General features: G+C 33.6%; 1 protein-coding gene across 3 annotated transcripts in view; it reads right to left on the bottom strand.

The window, feature by feature from the left end:
- Nucleotides 1-12,104, bottom strand: part of LOC112461302 — a 239,338-nt gene that overhangs the window by 186,244 nt on the left and 40,990 nt on the right. Inside the window, exon 1 of one of the 3 annotated variants that reach the window (XM_025026498.1) lies at nucleotides 10,751-10,788. The exons of the other annotated variants lie outside the window; for them this stretch is intronic. The gene's annotated coding sequence lies outside the window, so the exon portion shown is untranslated. Of the gene's footprint in view, nucleotides 1-10,750; nucleotides 10,789-12,104 lie in introns of those variants that run through there. 3 annotated transcript variants of the gene reach the window in all.

Genomic DNA, 12,104 nt, shown 5'->3' with positions numbered 1-12,104 from the left:
TGAAGGGGAATAAAAACAACTCAATTCACAGATATCAATCAGTGTCACTGTCGATTATACGCAATAGCACGCAAAATCTATTAGTGTGCGATCGGTTATCCGTCTATCTGTCAATCATCGATGTTTATCGCTTGATCGAATCATTTTACTTTATTAGTTTCAATTAAATGACATGACTGCAAAACATGCGGTGCGCCCTTATGGCACAAGAATGCCAAAGGCTAGAGAGTGGGGAAAGGTGCTGTGGAATTTGGGGTACGATACCACAAGTTATATAGGGACGTTAAAGGGGAGCGCCTTAAAGCAAATAGTATCTTGGCTTCTCCTTCGTCGACTATTAACTTATTTTAAATGGAAGAAACCGTCGAAGTTTTTTTTTTAAATAAACTAAAGCAAGAAATTAATGTAATATATTTTTAACTTTTGTCTTTGTTTCTTAGGTTATTAAATAATGTTACATCAATTGTAATACACGATGAACTATTACTTGAGAATCTTTAGATAATAAGTTAATTAATACATATTAATCTACATATCAGAAATATTAAGAATTTATTTTCTTACGTTAAAGATTTACATTTTATAATGACACATTATCAATATAATAGATATTTCTGTTAATAAATAGTAGTTTTTATAAAATTTTCTATCTTTTGAAATTATAGATTAAAAAATCTGTCATCTATCTATATAATATATATTTTTCTGATAGTTTATTATATTTTAAAGTCCAATATATATTTTTAAGAAATTATTTTTACAATAAATTTCTGCTTTTTTCTTTCTATTTTACTCTGTTACATATGGACAAATTCGATCGGTGTTGGCGATCGCTTTCCAATTTTCTTCCCTATGCTACAAATACGATTGCTACGTGATCAGCAGAAGAGTAGGCACCGAAAAAAAAGATGAATGCGAGTCCACCGATCGAGCCTTTTTATGGCGATCGATCGGAATCCGTTGCAACGAATGCGAACGATACTCCGTTAGTAGCGCAGAATTTCGTTCCTTTTCACGCGAACAAAGTCCTAACGAGAGAAAGAGGTATCTCTTACTTGCAGCGACCAAAAAAACCTCGAACAATCCGTATAACGATCAAGAGTCACACTCACCTCATTTCTGACAAGAAAAACGCGCCGCATCGACCATAAAACTGCAAGCGTGTACCATCTTTTTCCTTCTCGGACACGAGATTCGTCGCTTCCGTAAGGAAGCCAGACGAGACACAAAGAAAGACGAGGAGAAAGTTTACTCGAGCGACGGTTTTCCGCAGGGATCACGGGGGTGGCTTTTCTTTTCAAGATCCGCGGAAGATCCACGCTCTTGGAGATCCACGGCGCCATTTCTTTATCTCGAAATCAAATCTTCAAAGATAAGGCTGTTCTTGCAGACTCGTGATCTCATGTATCTCGCGCGGAACCAAGATACCGCGGCGTCGAAGTCTGAGGTAAAGTCGAATTGAAGACGCAACCAGTCACGGTTCTCACGATATGAACGCTCCCAAGTTTTAGCAGCAAAATAGTAACTTTTATCAGAAAACCAACCATCAAATCATCTCTCATAACGGTATACCTAGGTTCCTTTATGAGAAACTGTTTTGTATTTTATTTTAAGATTATTGTATTATTTTATAATATGTATTTTTCTGTATAAGTTGTTGATAAATTCATACATTTCTAAATTAAGCAGAATATATGTTTGATACTAGATAACACCAATTTGCTCTTTTATTTCTGATATATTAAAATACTTTTCGACTTAAAATAAAATAAAACTCTAATTCATTTTTGTGAGCACTCTAAGTGTCACTTTAATCACGAGTTTCAAATTCAGCTGTACGTTCTCTCTACATAAAATATATATTTTTATTCCTCTGCAAATATCTACCGTTGTAATTTACGCTCGCATACTATATTCTATATTGCGTATTACCACAAATTCTCAAGCGTTAAACGATCTCAAGATTGTGCAATAACCGCGATTCGTGTTTCCTCCCAACGCAAATGTCGCGGCGCGCGTGGCGAGAAAAAGTGGCGGTAAACTGGCGGTGAAATAAAATCGCGAAAGACCACTACGAGACATTTTTCCTTGGAGTTACCGCGCTTGTGTAACTATACGGCGTAGAGAAGCAGTAAGTGGAAAATCTACTTTGAGCCGCGCCCCCGTGAAATTCATATGCAGGTGACGGCGCGAGATTCGCTCACTCGCTCCGCGACGTAACGCCGCGAAGAGGAAGCCGATCTCACTCCGTTCCTCGAGAAAGAAGTAGCCAGAGAGTGTCCTGTTGCCTCCGCTGCGCTGCGAGCCTTTCTCGCAAAAGCTGAGAACTCCGGATCTGAATTTATTCTTATTTAAAATGGAAAAGTTTCCGAGAGCGGCAACGACAGCGACGGCGCGGCGTGGCGGCGCGCTCGAAAATACGTAATTTAGTTTCGTCGGTCTGCAAAGAGATGAACGCAGGGGGGGGGGGGGAAGATCAGGATTTGAGGGAGAGTAGAGAAAAGAAGAAAGGGCAGAGAAAGATAGGAAATTCATTCTTGCAGCTTTTTACGAACTGTGGAAAATATGGCAGCGAAAAGCGTTTGGAGAGAGAAGTTTTTCCCGTCCAACTGTCCTCGATTAGAAATCGGATTTATTATACGGAGAGATAGTTTAGAGCGCCACTTTTAATCTCCTCGGAGCTTCTTTAATGTGTAGACGTATAACGGTAAAATTTATGAGAATCGACGCGCGCAAACTGTGTATGAAACGTATTTCCTTCGTACATTTGATATGTTAGCATAAAAGATATTAATACAAAGATAAAAGTGCCACTTTTAACTAACTGGAAAACATCATTCATCTTTATAAAAGTTGTTGAATTGCAAATTATATATATATATAGATATATATATATCTATACATATATACATTACGCAAACGTTTAAAAAAGTTTAAAAAAGATATAGACATTCGTAAAGCGTTAAAATCATGCAAATGTAATATTCCACGATATTTAAATGAAACAACATTCTTCTATCAGTTTTGTTCTCGATTATATAAAAAAAAATCTATGTATATTGTTATGAAAAATTCCAAAGAGAAACGTACAAAATCAATTCTTATTTATTTTAAACTGAGAGACATTGATTCAACTACGTAACTAAAGTATAATTAAAAGAGATAAAGAGACCTTGTTGATGTGTGTGTGCAATCACGTCGTGCACCAAAGAATACCCCTATTGTCGAGGAAAAAAGTTTCATCACAACATTACGAGAGAAAAATATTAGCATTTTGATAAGCATTCTATATTCAGATAAATTCCTTTGTAGCACCATTATAAGTAGTGAGAGGGTATAACAACACGAGATACTAAAGTATTGATATGTAAATTATAACATAGATCTGAAAAATTTAAAATACGCGGAGTTTCATAGTTTTACGATAGATACACATTCCTGCGGCACAATACGTATAATATTGTGATAAATATAGAATTGGTAATATATGTAAATAAAATGATAATTGTTTTCTAATGCAAAAAACTAATGACAGTAAAATTAGTAACAGATGCATCGATAATAACAATGCATTCAAACACTGCTAGAGTTTTTTATTCAACAAGTATAAATAACTAAGTATAAATACTAATACTATAACTATAACTAATAAGTATAACTAAATATTAATACTATAATTATAATAATATGATGCTGTTAAGCCAATAGTAGGTACTATTAATATAAATATTTAAACTGATTGTGAGAGAGTTAAACCAGGCAGTTAAACCAGATTCAGTTGATCCAATTCCGGGGTTTTTTTTTATAGAATCTGCAGATTTTAAAAACTGCAATGGATGTATATTTTTTTGCATTTCCTCGCATTCATGATGTTGCGTTTGAGTGATAATACTGATATATGTATGGACTACGCGCGCCAATGTTCTGACTCGTTAAAGATGACGACGTCGCTCGATTGCAATCATAATCCGAGTAATTTCATGTGGTTTCAAATTAAGCAGTAATGACGCGACCAAGAGTCGATCGTCCGCGAGATACGAGCGAAGCGACAGCCGGAGCAACACGAGAATCGAGAGGAATATTCCGTATCGTCTTCGTCGTCATCGTCGTCGTCGCCGTCGCCGCTGTCGTCGTCCTAGATTCCCTTCAACGCGTACTCGATTACAGTCGCCGTCTCTCGCTGCCGCGTTGAATCCCAATAGCGCGAGATTTTAGTGTATACCGCATTCGCGCAATGTTCGTTCGTCGAGAACGTGTTATCGTGAAACGTGTTCCGTATACTATGCCGCTTAAGAGCCTCCGCAAAAGTGGCCGATCTAGAGCTAAGTGCTTCTGCATCTCATGAGACGGATTTTTCAGACTTGCTGAAAAATCGGGCAGAACGATTCCTTAATCCTTAGCTGTTATCAATGCCATTTGCTTTTCAGTTACAATTGATTCCATTACTTTAATATCCCTTTGAGGTAACATTGTGCATAAATTGAAGTTCGGTTATGCTTTCGTTTAGAAAAGTTATTTTAAATTTAAACTTAATATTTAATTTTAAATATTAGAAGAAAACAAGACTGACATGATATAAAATCAATTTAGAAGAAAATACCATTACGGTCCGAGCTGGATCTTGGTAGCCTGACAATATTTCTGTGTATTATTTCCAAATACACATATTTCCAACATAGTAAACTACGCGCCGTTTGTTTGTCGGCTTTGAAACACGGTTTTCGTTAGAACAGTTATTTTAAATTTAAATATACATAGGATCAAGAAATATAATTGAAAGTAAAGTCTTTAGGTGATTAAGAGTTAATTTGAATTATTACAAATTTAATAATGATTTTAAAACCAATAGACAATCATTATTAGTAATGTAAGTTACTAATGTTTACACTATAAAACTGTTACAATTTTTATTTTTCTAAAATCTTGATATAAAAGCAGTTTAATCGATTTAATTCACTTAATCAATTCACACCACATCGCTCGAATTTAAATGCGACCACATTTTAATCCAAAATTTAAGTTAAAAATCTAAATCAGATAATATAAAATTCGAGGAACTTCATGCATGTCTATAATATAATTAAACAACAGATGTAAAAACCAGCTAAAATTTTCAACATAAGTTTCATTACCATTCTCAGATGCAACTCATTTTCGATGCAACTACGCACTCAATTTGTATTCTATCTATTGTATTAAAATTCGAATATATTTTTCACAATAGAACTATTATTGATTTGCGCAAAAATAGTTTCCTCTTTTAATTTGTACAATATCATATCTTTAGTTGTATCAACAATGTAATTTAGAAATGTAAAATTAGAACAATTAAGTTTTGCTCTTTTATAAATTAAAAAAACGTTTCGTTACTTTTAAATACTTGAATATTTCGCAAATTACAAAACTAGACTTATTGTTAGAGAGAAATAATATTATACTCGTATAAAATCAATTAGCAAACATTATACTGTAAATATATTGTAAAAAATTTTGTTTAATGAGGCAACCGGTGAGGATCGTAAATTTGAGCAACTCATCTCCACCTAGAAACTTTTTAATTTATTACAGATGCAATTTTCCTTAATGTTTAATGGAAGTGAACTGCGTGATGTAATGGTTGCGGTAGTTAGAGAAGGATGCATGACGAGAGTTCGCACGCGACTTTAAAAATAAAGTTTCTCCGGAACGAGGAGACACAGTCACCTAGCGTGGATGAACCACGAGTCCCTCGGGAAATCTTACTGCACGCAGAAACATCGCGCTTTACATACTGATATCAGCTTCATATCGGTCGTCTGAGTTAATCGCGGAGAGAAAAACTACCGGTTCGCGGTCGGAAAGGAGGATATCAAAGATGTATCAACATCATACGATTTCGCTTGTTCATGCATATTGAAAAAGATTGATCCATCTCTGAATACTTTAACACAAATTCTCTTTTTATGGTTCGTTGCTTCATCCGCTCCACTATATAGCGTTTTCGAAACAACGACACTCAGTTTTCGTTGAAATTATAGAGTATATTCGTTCACTTGTGCCCGAATATAAGGACACTTCAGTATATCGATATGTGAATATTGCGCTAGATAGATATTGCTCCACATTCGTTGCGAAGACGACAACCGATGGATGGTTCATCTTTTATCGAGCCAAGGGGAATATAAGTCTTCGTTTCCTACGGGATGTTATACAAGGGAGATGTTTTACATTATGAAAATCTCTATTGCGAGACCGGGGAAACTTTCGAAGGCAGATGAGGGTGGTTGCGTAGGATGTTTGATGCTCAATGTGGCGTTCTCTTGAAAGATTAATGTGAAGAAATATAGGTTAATCGCACTTTGTCTTGTTCCCCTGATGGGGATTCATTAATTATTTGCAAAATAATCATATTTTCCATATACTAATTCGATATTTAAATATGTGTACTACAGAGTGTATAAATATGCAATATAATATACATTAAATATATGTACAGAAACTGTGTAAGTTTTAAGATAAATGTACTTAATACTTTTATTCTCAAAATTTGCCATTCTATTATAGAATATTATAAAATATTATAGAATTTAACCATAAAAAACTGGGTATTCCATTTTAAAAAATAAGCCATCAGATTTTTCCTGTACCTTTATTTAAAAAATAAACTATTATGCCAGCCTATCATGTCTCAAAACTATACAATTTTTGTACATAATATTCTTCTTATTACTTGAAGTAGCTGAGATATTTCAGGTAAATAAAGTTAGTAAAACACATTACGTATACGTATGTATATTTTTTTAACTGACCAAACTTTTTTAAGTTTGAAGTTTAAGTAGTAAAAGAAGAAACATTTATCTACTTTATTATCTACGTTCGTGAATACATTGTTTGAGTGGATACAGTACAAATGAAATTAACCAAGAAATAATAGATAAAAATAATTTCTTTGTTATTTGCTGTGTGCTCATGTGCTGTGCACAATCGAAATATACACTTTATCGATCTATTAATACACTTCTATTTAAAATGGGAATAATATTTCCATTATGTGATATAAATAATAAAAAAAAAGATTAATATTTACTTTTATAGTCATACATGTTCCTCTTATTAATTATATGCGATTTAAATTTTATTTATTTTAAATAAGTTCTAAAATATGAAAAAAATCAGAAAAAAAATATCTGAAATATTTGCATTCAGAAATATTTGAAAGATTGAAAGATGCTAAGTTATTTTATTTTTTCTGATTTTTTTGAATATATAAAAACACACTAACTTAATTACAAATTACACACTATAATATAAAACTATTACATACATATATTATAATATAAAATTATTATATTCTCATCTTAAGACTAATGCTCAAACGACATTAAATACATAAAATGGAAATATTATTCTCATTTTAAATAGAAGTGTATTAATCGATAAAGTAGTGTATATTTCGACTGTGCACACACAGAAAAAAAGAAGTTAAATCAAGACTTATATTCTTGTATATGTATAAGCAAGAATCTATAATTTTCTTATAAGAATTTCAACTTTTTATTTCAACTTTTTTTCTTGATTAACCCATATAAATATCTTCATTCAAACAAGTTTTTTTCGTTTAATGCAATTTATATCTCATTTCAAAATTATAGATTCTTGCTTATATATAAGAATATAAATCTTGATTTAACATTTTTTTTCTGTGCATGATGCAGATAACAAAGAAATTATTTTTATCTATTATTGCTTGATTAATTTTACTTGCACTGTATCCACTCGAATAATGTATTCACAAACGTGTTCAAGATCGATATATGCTCCGGACAGGATGTCTTCTTAGGCGGAAGATTCGTGGCTATATATGCATGCAAGATATATATGTCGTGAGCATTAATTTAACGCTCTCAAAAGCAATTTGCTGCCTTGTCACAACAAGACGAATATTGCAGACGATGTAACTCGTCAACCTATGTTACTCTCTCGCACTGCTTCTCCACCTGTCCCTATCACCATTTCTTCGAAACGGGTTATACTTCGACCATTCCGTTTGACCGGCTCCGCTTAGTCGTGCGACATGGTGTTAATAAATGACGGATATGCTCAGAACTACGTTTACCAACAAGCGGCACCTAAGTAATTGCTAAGAGACTTTAGTATTTAAAGCTGTTTTAAGATCTTTAGAGACTCTAAGCTCTCTTGCGCTTACTACTCACATCATCTCAAATATTAAAGTTTATCTATGGCTCCTTCCCTCCCTCCCTCTCTCTCTCCCTCTCTCTGTGTATGCATATATATGTACATATATTTATTTATTTATTTATTTCTCATGCTAAATTTAATTACTTAAATGTTTAAAAAAATTGTTCTTTTTGATAAAGAGTTTGATTTTTATATAAATCTATTTTTCGAATTATTGCAAAGCATTAACTGCAACTCATGTTTTTATTACTGATAACATAAATCAAGAAAGTTTATTTTAATAAATATCTACAGGCAAATATTGGCAAACAATTTATAATATGTTCACATCTTATATCTTTGATATTAGAGAATTTAAAATGGGGGGAAAGACACTCGTAATTTACCTGGTCTTATACTAACTTCTTAATACTCAGAACTTTTCTTCTTAGCAAATATACATCAGAACATTCCAGAGAAAAGTTTCTTATGAACCGGAGCCAAGACTTCACCGCTGCCTTGAGTGATCACAAATGCAGCTTAGTGTTCCGGATCGCAGAATTTATGCGTATACTTACCATCCTTCTTTACGTAATGTCAAATACTAAGGGACGCCGTGAAAGTAGGTTCTGCTATCAGAAACGAGAGCTAAGAAATCTAGTGTGATGTTTCATATTTAAGCTATGTAAGCGGATTGCCATTTCGTGAAAGTCAAGCGCGGGCTATTTCTGGATGCGAGAGAGAGAGAGAGAAAGATTTTACACTATTATATTATTGTAAGTGACGTTTTGATAATTCGAGACTTCCAGCAGAATAAATTAACGTGTCGTAACTACCGCGGCTCAACATAACCGGCGACTATAGATTTGAATACACTTTCGAGTGAGACACATCAAAGTATGTCTTACGTTTAAATTTTATATACGTTTATTACACACTTTATTATAATATATTAAAATAATATAAATATTTTTTTCTAACAATAAGTATAGAGAATAAAAATAAAGACTTAATATGAAAGAAACTAGAATTGCAGTATTTTTAAAAAATCAATATTTGTTAAAAACAAAAGCCATTATGTGTAAAATTATATAAGTATCTCTTTTTATTTTTCTCTGTGAAGCAGCTATATTATATCTTTGACTAATATGAGATATAAATATTGCTGTCAAACGCAATCTCAGTGTAATTTATATCCTTTGCCAGAAAACTGTTATACAGTTCCATCATTTATCACGAAATAATATGTTCTACTTTCGTAATCGCATACATGTAGCGTTTGTGGAAAGAGAGAGAAACTTATAAAATCACTTAATAAAAAGTTTTATAAGAAAAAGATAAAAACTGTAGAAAATTATTGGTTTTCATTAAACTGCGTTTTTACTATTTTCTGCTATTATAATCTTCCTTAAAAAAATGCGAATATTAATAAAATGTCTCTCTATAATATAACATGACGATCAAGGGAATTAAAAATTTTAATTGCTTATTAAAAACTGAGTTTTCGGCTTAGCTAAAAAAACTATTATAAAAGACTCGCAAAAATGAAGACATAATAATTATTAACCTTTAGAGGGCGGGAAAAGAATTTGAAGACTTTTTTTTTACTATTTTTCCCTTATTCAACACACAAATTTTGCCTGAAAACATCGAATAACCTGTGGTTTTTGGGTGGTCGATATTTCGACCACCCCCGGCCTCTAAAGGTAACCCAAATGAACAAGATACTTTTATTTTTATTTAAACTAAATTTCTAAAATTAAAGATTTTTAATGTTTGACGGAACTTGCAAAAATTTCTTAAATCGAATATTATACGTTGATACTTCTTAAAATAATAAAATTTTTTGGAGTTTTACAATGTATTTTACACTTACGTGCCGTATTAGTGAATTTATTACAAAATTAAACATATTAATATTATTTTTATATTTACGTTCTTATCCATTTTAATTAAGACCATCGTGCAGTAGATTATATAACTTTATACTTCTTATTTTACTTCTAATTATTTTTGGTTAATAATATATTACTTCTAACACTCTGTGCGTTTTAATAACATGCATGGCATTTAAATACCCACGAATTATCAGTTGAATATATTTTTTTCGGTAATAAAAACATATTTTTTAAGAGCTGATATTCTATATTTTATTTATTTCGATTTGGCGTGATATTAAATTAAAAAAGATCATTAATTAAATGTACGTATTCAAGAAAAATATTGCATTACTATATATACGGCAGCAACGGAAAAACGATCAAAAGGCATTATTTATTTTCAGCACTAGCATAACGAAGTCGAGTTCCGCGAGTTTTTATTGACGTAAAACTGTAGTACAATTTTTCTAATAATTTACGTCGCAAATTGTAAATAAAAAAATAAATATTTTATTTTATATCCTATCGGTGAACGTGACATTTATATATGCATCTAAACATAGTAATGATATAATATCTATAATAAATTGTTAGAAAAAGACTGTTCGTTATTATTTCATAATACCTCAATTCTCACAGATACATTTTATTTACGTTTGTAACATAACTTTAGAAATCCATTGCCTCGATAATGAAATAAAATAATAACTCACCGGCTGATGCGCAACAGCGGAGTTGTAACTCTGCGGCGATCTGTAACATACAAATATTTTTACATTAAAGCAGTGTCCAAGGGATAATCAATACTTGAAGTAAATAATTATATCGCGCCCGTCAAATTTAAAACATTATTTTAGGATATCTGATTTTAAAATGTTAATGCAAGAAATAATCGCGACTGCGTATTTCCGCATTAATCGTTCGCATAATTAATCCGCGAAAAATGCAAGTAATATTACGACCGTGTGAATAAAAGAGAGACGCAAAACGTTCGCGACGTAATGTCTCTTTTCGCATATGCTGGAGATCGAATATTCCGGCATCTCCGGCGAAATTGCGTCTGAGTTAAACCTCGAACGAGCAATGGGTATCGTGTATTAATTATAAATGGGCGAATCAAGTCGCGCTTCAGAAAATGACGGAATCCGCTACAGGACCGATAGGACAGCAAAGTAATAACCAAATAATGATTACTCACCTCACGGTTGCCCCGCTGTCGCCCGATGCCTCCTAGGCCTCCTCCTCCTCTCCTTGGTCCTCCTTCGTTTCGCATCTCCGTCGGCGCACTCACTCACGACGCGGCAACGTTCCCTCGCAAAAATCGACGATATCGGCGCGATTATGATCGCGCGACGCATTCGACACTTTGCACGGCACTCCCGGTATTATATTGGTATTAATCTCGCGACGCGGCGCGTACTTTGTTACACGGCGACGGAATAATTACGGCGGAGAAGGCTACGAATGAAACTATACGATCCGCTTGACGCCTATCGGCCCGTGATGCCCTGCGGCTCCCGCGCCCCGCAGGTAGACTCTAACTAGAGAGAGAACTTCGTAAATCGCGCGGCTAACTTCACTCGCCACTCTCGCCGGGAGCAACCGTCGCGAGAGGGCACCGCTACACTTGCTGCTTATTAGGCAATTTTGATTAACTGTAATTAAGTCATCGATTTATGCGAACACTCACATTCGTGTCTATCCTCCACGATCGCCAAATATCAAAGACGATGAAATACGAAGTTTAAACGTACGACGTTAAGAGACTGTGCTCGCTATATAATTAAACACGTCGCGGCGTCACTCAATTTATTCCGCTCGATTCCTTTATCCGTGTTCCGAAAACAACTTTTATTCTAAATTAAGCCACGCGACTCGCACGGTGTGAGGTGCAAGGTGCGAGTCGTGCGACGCGACGCGAGTCAACAACTTGACGGTTGAGAAAAGCGAGACGGATTATTCGAAAGAATGTGATCGAATGCGATATACCTCGGTATCCGTATAAATTCCGCACATGTATTAAATGAACATTCGAGGTATCACAGTTTTTCGCAATCTAAACAATCG

This window comes from Temnothorax curvispinosus, unplaced genomic scaffold (assembly GCF_003070985.1).
Source record: "Temnothorax curvispinosus isolate PA1 unplaced genomic scaffold, ASM307098v1 QBEX01011250.1, whole genome shotgun sequence".
NCBI lineage: Eukaryota > Metazoa > Arthropoda > Insecta > Hymenoptera > Formicidae > Temnothorax > Temnothorax curvispinosus.
The sequence above is the reverse complement of the archived record's forward strand: the minus strand, read 5'-3'. Positions and strand labels throughout refer to the sequence as shown.